This window comes from Carassius gibelio, chromosome B11 (genome assembly GCF_023724105.1).
Source record: "Carassius gibelio isolate Cgi1373 ecotype wild population from Czech Republic chromosome B11, carGib1.2-hapl.c, whole genome shotgun sequence".
Lineage (NCBI taxonomy): Eukaryota > Metazoa > Chordata > Actinopteri > Cypriniformes > Cyprinidae > Carassius > Carassius gibelio.
Window position 1 is genome coordinate 25,585,662 of NC_068406.1, and position 9,064 is coordinate 25,594,725.

A 9,064-nucleotide genomic window follows, 5' to 3' on the forward strand; every position below is an offset into this window, starting at 1 on the left:
TGATTCGCGAACCCGCTCCAAACTCCCGAACTGACTCAAATGATTCGCGAACCCGCTCCAAACTCCCGAACTGACTCAAATGATTCGCGAACCCGCTCCAAACTCTCGAACTGATTCAAATGATCCGCGAAGCAGCTCCGAATTCTCGAATTGATTCAAATGATTCGGTAACCCCTCTGAACTCTCAAATTGATTCAAATGATTTGCAAACCCGCTCCAAACAAAAAAAGGTCCCAAGGACGTCCCCTAAATGGCCTCTCCTAACATCCCCTGGACGTCAGAGTGTAGGGTCTGCTTGATGTTGAGCGGACGTTCACGAAGACGTCCCCCGGACATTCACTGGACATTCACAGTATATGCAGCGGCCTTTCGGGATGTTTGGCAGATGAGGAACGAAACAGGGCCCTTCACAAACTGTCTCAGACGAATGTCCGCTAAAGTCCAACGTCCAACATCCAACATCTGAGGGATGTCCCCTGTTTGCTGGGGAACTGACTCAAATGATTCGCGATCCCGTTACGAACTCCCGAACTGATTCAAATGATTCGTGATCCCCAAAGGACTCAAATGATTCTCCCCAAATGGACTTAAATGATTCGCAAAACCCGCTTTGAACTCCCGTACTGACTCAAATGATTCGCTAACCCGCTATGAACTCCCAACTGATTCAAATGATTTGCGATCCCGCTCCGAATCCCGAACTGACTCAAGTGATTCGCGAACCTGCTCCAAACTCTCGAATTGATTCAAATGATTGGCGAACCCGGTCCAAACAAAAAAAAGGTCCCCCAGACGTCTCCTAAATGGCCTCTGCGAATTTCCCCCAGCATGTGTAGGGTCCACTTGACATCCAGCGGAGGTTAGCAAAGACATTCCCCAGACATTTGCGGGCAGTGCTTAATTTGTAAATTGCGAGGTCCCGGAACAAAGCGGAGTTATGGATCCGGCATGTGATTACAAGAGGGAGAGGTAATGAAACATTCGCCCAATCACATTGCTGGAAAAGTTTAAGCGACGTTAAGAGCGTGCACCAGTTGCATTTAGTCTGTAAGGATATGAATAACATGGAAATGCCATGCGATTTTTAAACAACATTTTCCAGGACTAAAAACGTTTCGGAAAAGTTGTGGAATTTAGTTATATTTAACCAGGTCCTAAATTTCTGTGGGTGTATAGCTATGTGGCATGGTTTTAATAATTCTCGCAGCTTTCAAGTTTATAATGATGGAAATTCCTGCATTTATTCAACATAGTTTTGAATAATAAAATAAATCAACACAAACTATTAGATTAAATCAGTCCTTCGGATTCATAAACTATCTCAGAGCGCGCTTCTCATCAGCGCATCTCGTCTGTACTAAAGACTCACTCGCATTTCGATCGGGACACCTGACAGCACTGTCACATGACTAATCAGGTAATTGTTGTATTGTCACAAAAGTGTATAATTTGAACACCTTTTAAGTATTTAAAGCCATTTATATTTGCGCGCTCCACAGGCTGAATTACAGTATGTGCCCTCAGTCACATCCAAAGCTCGCGCGTATAAAGCTGCATTGTGAGTATAATATACATATATATATATATATATATATTAATCATCCAAATACAAACAATATGATGTCTGATGGTTTCTGACAAATAAAACCGTTTCATTGCGCACTCTACTAAAATACAGGAGGGAAAAGAAAGAAAAGGCGGAAAAATCAATAATTAAACACTGCGTCGTCAGTGTTGTTGTATCAGACGCGTGCAATTAACATCAGGCTATACGAAAAACAAGCTCAAATGGAGTTAACAAGGTTTTTGGCCGGTGAATGAGGAGATCTGAGTTTTGTCCGCATCTGAGGAAAGTGCAGCGCATTATATGCTATCATCACCTTTTACTGGTTAGGATATAACGTTTATTGTTGCTATATGTTTATTTATAAAATATTTGTTTAATACACTTAGCCAAAATCTCATGATATAAACGATTAAGCACTTATGCACAGGAGGATATTTAAAACGTACACAAGTATTTTGGCAAAAACCTACATCTCCAGTCTTCAATCACACACAAACAATAGATTTAACAGACAATGTTTGAGTAAAGAAAATGCTGTACTATTCAAGCAGTTATTTGTTTACCCTTGCTTTAGGAATAAGCGGAGATCTGTCTCCTCCACGCTGTGCGCGCGTCAATCTGGGGTGCGTTTCCCGTTAGCCAACTATAGTCGCAAGTTCCGTCGTTACCAACGTAGTTCAACGATTCGGTGTTTCCCGAAACCGTAGTTCAAACGAACATTCGCAAACTGCATCGCAAACTTGTGTCGTTGGAACGACAGCTCTCCACCTGTGGTTAGAGGCATAGTTCGTCGTTAGTTTGCTGTGTCGACGTCACTGATTGCGCCGCACCTGGGCTGTTATCGACCCTGTGCCCTATTCCTTTAGAAGATTTCACCATCCACTTTGAGTGATTTAAAAGACTTAAAGTTGTGGTTTAAGTTTATCACATAAATCGCCTTTTTATTATTATTACAAATTCATAGCAGCGTGGCCCTCGCGATTATTCTCCCTTCGAAGTGCCCTCTGAAAGCATTAATCTTGCCAAATAGCACACAGCCATTGTTTCGTTTGTGCGAAGAAACGGTGAGTTTGTGGAGTGAGTTATCTTTGTTTAAGTTTAATTTACAAACAGTCCAAAATACATATGTCTCATATAACAATATTGGTAAAACAGTGTTATAGAGGTTTTCACTTATATAAAATGTTAACACTGAAATTACAGTATTTTTTATAGTAAATTAATTTTTAATTTTAAATGAATGTACCTAAATAAAGTAACAAAAAATGTATAAGTGAGTGATTTTGTTGTTTTTCTGAATAAGAATATAGAATACTCTCTACAAATGTGTTAGTGTGTGAATACATATATATAGAGAGAGAGAGAGAGATGGTGTACATTGTACATACAAAAAAATGATTTTTAAAAATGTTTTTAAGTGTTCATTTAATACATATCGACAAAGAAACCAAATATTTAACAGAAATTATGTCAGATTAAACAAAAGGTTTAAACTGCAGTGGTGGCTGGATGCTGCACAGGTGTCAGGACGTATGGGCGAAGAGGACATGTCTCCAGCAGCCAGCTATCACCAGAGCCATGCACCCTCTTCAGCCACCTGCAAACTGCAGAAGTGTCCCACACAAAAGAGTCATGTGTGCTTCCATCACCCACCACCTCCATACATTTCCAACAGCATAATAATGCAGTGTAGCTAACAACTGAATTTAAAGCATCGTTTCTTCTTATTGCCCTCTAAAGATGTGAAGCCTGATGTTGAAGGGCCAGACTGGAGAGGGCCTGATGTTGGAGGCCTGGACTTTGAAGGCAAAGGCCTGGTTGATGCACATGTATCCACATCTCCAAGGATCCTTCCATTGCAATAGGCCCCAGGATGGCCAAAACTGTCTCTTCCTCTGTAGGGACAAGAGGAACTGAACTGATACCCCATCAGTCTTGTTTGCTTCCCTCTTAAGTGCCACAGCCATCGTTTATTTTGAGTGATTTCTGCCCAGATTTTATTTTTGTCAGCTTTGTAATGCTATTTTTCAGATTTGAAAATAGCTGGATTTTACTATTTTCCACCACCTTCTCAAAAATAACTGCAATTTCAAGCATTGAAAATTGGGGTTTCGGTGTCATTTTCATTAACACGTCAGAATGGCAAGAAGACATGAATAGGAAAGATTGAGCAAAAAAGCAATCCACAACAGTACATCACAGTTTTTCAAAACCCATCTTTTTCAATTGTGGTTAAGTAGCCTATATATTACATAAGAAATAGTATTTATCTGAAATTGTGAAATTATTGATATTGGAATCAGAAAAGAGCACATTTTTAACTCCGTGTGTGTATAATGTATTGCAGAACAAAGATTGATTCGTTATCACTCGAATCTAACGTCATTTCAAAAGCGTAATTCCAGTCGAAGAAAAGAGAAAATAAAACCAAATTACTGAAGGTGGCGGTATGTGCTCATGTCTCCAGTCAGCCTTTAGATCGAAGAAGAAGAAGAACGACGGCTCCAACCAACGTAGTTTGAATGATGGCAATAATGCACTGTTAAGTGCGGTTGCCAATAAAACGAAAGAAGAAGAAAGAAGAAGAAGAACGTAGTTTGAACTATGGATCTGCGACACAGGTACCATGGTTTCGGGAAACAGTCGTGACTAGGTCGTTCGTTTTTCATAACGATGCATCGTACTATGGTGGTTAATCTGCAAGCTACGTCGTTGTACGGGAAACGCACCCTTGTTCAGCTTTTCTGCGTCTTGTGTTTGAATGATTTAAACTCTTTTGAATGTTTAAATTGAAAAGTGGAGAGGCTTAAAAACACATGAAAATGATAAGCTTTCGTGACAACACGCAGCAGTGGCCTGAAAGAGTTTAAGATGATTCTGATCAGAGATCAGTGCTAATGGAGATCCCAGAACCATAGGCCAAGATCACAGGTGAGGACATCTTCATCATCACCTTCATCATCTTCATTATAATCAATCATCTTCATCACCATTACCACCACCATCATCATCAATAATCTTCATCATCATCAAACACAGTTCAGACTTAAAAACCCAGAAGAAATGTGATCATAGCAGTTTTTTTAGAAATGTAATAAGTTACATGGTTACGCAATCTAAAATATTCCGTTACTTTATTAATGTAACTGATTAAATTTCTAAATGTCTATTCTTTAAAAATGTAAATCAGGCAGGTTTAATATTACAGTAGTATTTAACACTGATTACTGTCACAATCCTTCATCAGATTAATTAAGATTATATATAATTTACTCTTAAAGCACACCACCACAAAAATAATTCTGGTTTAATACAATACAGATCACAAGAAATGGTTTTATTTTTATGATACTGTTTTTAAAATCAAATCTTTGCATGTCTTGGACAGTAAACAAATCTAATAATGGCTTGGAAAAAAGTTAATCTTATAAAATAAAACTTGGAAATTAAACCGTTTTGGAATAATCATGTGTTTAAACTCCTGAAGCATTGCGGTCTCATATTTTACAGAAGTCACTGCAAGTAATGAAACAAATCAATTAGCCTACATTTAAATGTGTATGTGTGTGATAATTCAGATGTAACCCCTTTGAGATCGTTAACACTTTCATAAGTAACTAATACATTTTTTCCTCAGTATCTATAACAGATTACAGCTACATTTTTTTGAATTAAATTGCACAATTGTGTTACATGTAACTAGTTACTCTGTTTGATCTCAGCGCTGAGATTATTACACACTTTTGATAATATTTATTTTTTATTAATATATGATGTTTGATGGTTTGTTTATAGTCATGGAAGTGAATATAATCTCATAAAATCATTCTGGAGTCAATATAATAGTCACATTTATTTTCATAGTGCTTTATATAATACAGATTGTTTCTCCGCAGTTTCACAGGAACATGAACAGGAAAATAACAGAATCAATGATGTAAACTTTATCAGAATTGAGACAAATGTTGCAGGAAACAGCTCATTATTGGGCTCAGTCCAGTGTTTATTCCTCTTGATGTATTGATTGTCTCCAGATCAGTTTGACTGACTCTGAGTCTGATCTTCATCACAAGCAACAACAAACATGAAAACCCTCAGATATGAAGCCACAGCCTCTGCTTGCAATCATAAAATGATGATGATGATAAAGATGGTCTTTCTTGATGAATTCATGAAATGTCTGATTGTAATTTAACCTCATTATTTCACCATTTTCCTCCTTCTACAGTTGTAAATCACGCGCAGAATGCTTCATGAGTGAGCTTTATCCCTCACAGGACGTCTGAGGAGATCCGACATGGATGTGTTGTCGCTGCGGGACACGTGAGGTGTGGACACGTGTGAGTAACCGTGTGATCCGTGTCTGTGGACGTGCTTCCAGCCACCTGTCTTTATGTGCATTTTGGAATATCGCATAGAAAAAAAAGTGCATAAACTAGAATGGAAACACACTTACCAAATAAATATCACCATGCGCATAAAAAAAAGAAAAAAAGTCATGTAACTTTGATGAACATTCACTTTATTTGTGTTTTCATAGCCTTTATGTAATCTGTTCAGTGTCGTCTTCTACTTTTCTTCGTGATATTTAGTGGTGGTTTCTCAGGAAGTGATGGTTTTGTTCTCTCTGGATGTGTGTTTGTTGACCATCGCTCGTCTGTCTCTGTGAAGTGGACGCAGGTTCAGGAAGACGCCGGAACCGGAAACAGTCTTCTACTCGCTGAACAGGTGAGAGCAAACCAGGGACGTCGATTAGAAGTGGCTTACAAATATCATAATGAAAACACCAGAGATGGCTTGAAGAACACAGATAAACCATGATCGCTGCAGGCGAGTGTTTATTATCTTCACATTTCATCATTCAAAACTTGTAAAGTTAAATCTTCATTTTATTCAGTTACAGCCATAGAAACTTTTTTTTTTTTATTAATTTAAGGGATTTTTTTGGCGCATCATCAGTTCTATTACTTCTGTGAGGCAGATGTGGATTTTCTGAGCGAGGGCGCCCTCTGGCTGCCGGAGACACACATTACATGTGTTTATAGCACTCAATCCATTAGATTTTGGGTATAAATCTGAAAAATAAACCCTCTCTCAAAAGAAATGTTAAGCAGACAGGTTTACAGGATTTGTTGTTAATTTGTTGCAAAAACAACACTTTAATGTGCCAAGCTATCAGAACCAAACTGAAAACTGTGGTTAGAAACCGAGGTACGAGTTGAACCGTAGACTAACTGTATGTTGCATTTCTAGACCCAACATGCAGTATTTCCACCGGTGTCTGGTGATTACGTGCTTAACTGTTGTTGAAGTGTCTCTTTATTTGCTCCAGTCAGTTCAGATGGCGTCCGTGTCGCTGACCTCTGACCTCAGGCTCTTACTGGAGGATCTGCATCAGAAGAAGACCAGCGTCTACAGATCCATCCCATACTCTCCTCTGGCCTCCAGCAGAGACACACACTGCTACAGGAACACACACCTGATGGCCTTCCCTCGTTACAGTAATGATAGGACACTGGTCATACACTGCTGGGAAAATGTTTGAAATCATTCAAATGTTTTAATCATTTTGAAAAGTTTTTCTGTAGATAAATACAAAGTTAAGAAGAACAGCATTTATTTGAAATGGAAATCTTTTGTAACCATGTAAATGCCTTTAATATCTCTTGTCGTCCTTGAAGAATACGTTTTTCCACTTACCCCAAATTTATGAATGGTAGTGTATGATGGTTTCCACTGTGTTCAACACTGATAATAATCAGAAATGTTTCTTTAGCAGTAAATCATCATATTATTCTGATTTCTGAAGATCATGTGACACTGAAGACTGGAGGAATGATGCTGAAAATACAGCGGAGCATCACAGAAATACATTACACTTTAACACAGATTCACACAGAAAACAGATGATTTACACTGGAATAATATTTCACATTTGTAATTTATTTTTAATTATATAAATGCAGCCTTGAGCAGAAGAGAAAAAAACTGTAAAACTAAACTTTTAAAAACTGTAATTGTTCCAGACTGTGGGCTGCTAGTGAATATGTTTCTGTGTAATGTAAAACTCATTAGTTTCACTGGAGGTGAAGTAGAAAGTAATTTCATTGACATTCATGCATTTGCTGATGTTTTTAGTGAAGTGAGATTTTTTTTTTTTTTTTTTACATCATTTCAGTTCATACTTTCACTGGGAATCGAACCCATGTCTTTGATATTATCAGAGTTGTGTAAAATGGTGCCACATGAACTGTACACAGATTGATTGTAGTGAATAGGCTGAACTGAACTGAGTGTGTTGTGTTTGTGAAGCGCTCGTGTCAGGACCGGGGCCGTCTGCTCCTGCAGGAAGCTCAGTGGGAGAAGCTGCTGGGTGCCGCGAGCCGCTACACCAGTGAGCTCCAGCAGTGGGAGACCAGCTCCCATAATGCACTGCAGGAGCACTGCTACGACACGCTAGCTGCTCTCTGAGGAAACACAGACCCGTCTGGCACAGAGCACGAGAACTGCTTCACAGGTGAACAAACACATCACAAACAACATGCCCCATTCAGCATCCCTCCTCCACCCCATCTCCTCACTCCCAGTTCACCTTTAATAGACGGGGGGGGGGACTCTAGGTTCGGGACATTCCCGAGCTCCAGAGCACGTGACCCGCTCCTCTGCAATTATTCTTGCAGTTGATTATTTTGTGTATTTGGCTTAATATTAAAAGTGTTTTATAATAAATGTTGCCTGAAGGTGTTAGATTTTACAGTGGTCAGAGGTTTAGTGAATTATGAGAATTTCAAAGTGCTTATTTAATATTTAAAACAAGGAGGTTGTGGGAATACCTGCACTTGATCATGCGAGGTGTGTTCCTGCTGTTCTCAGGTCAGTCACAGGGTGGCAGTCATCACACATTCACTTCCAGGACTTCAGGAAAACAGCAAATAGTCAAAAATCAGTGCAAGTTTATTATAATATTAATAATAATACATTTTATTTGTAATGCAGTTTTCTTAAACCCAAAGCACTACAGTGAAACTAAAATACGAAAAAGGACAACGCAAGAATTAATTAAAAACACTTGAAAAATGTCACTTTAAAGTGTTCCAGGTTTGGTGCATTTCTGACATTAAAGGGAACTGCATTGCCTCAAATGAAAAAGCTGAAGTTTGCATGAAGGCTGAAGATACAGATTGTATTTTCTGGTCTAATTTTACAGTTTTGGTAGCATTGTTTTTTTTTTTTTTTTAATACCTGTATTGTTTTTAGTCAGTTTCATTGAATTGTGCATATTTCAGTGCAAGTAAAATGAGAATTGTTGCCTCAAGTAAAATAAAGTCAAGGTTTATTTAATGTGGTTTCAGTTATCAGTAATATATTTAATAAACTGCCCGCTCGTTCACATCACTGTGTGGAGCCAGATCAAGCATCAGCACATCTGACTGACCGCTGTCTCAAACGGCCCATCTGAGCAGGATCTGGAGTCTTTACTCAGAGTTCATTATTATC

At 38.6% G+C, this 9,064-nt stretch overlaps 1 long non-coding RNA gene across 1 annotated transcript; it reads left to right on the plus strand.

The window, feature by feature from the left end:
- The first annotated feature begins 3,403 nt into the window (after positions 1–3,403).
- Positions 3,404–8,844, plus strand: LOC127967915 (uncharacterized). Its single transcript, XR_008155860.1, has 4 exons — positions 3,404–4,498; positions 5,796–5,907; positions 6,239–6,295; positions 6,900–8,844. It is a non-coding gene; the product is annotated as an uncharacterized LOC127967915 (long non-coding RNA).
- Positions 8,845–9,064: the final 220 nt, after the last annotated feature.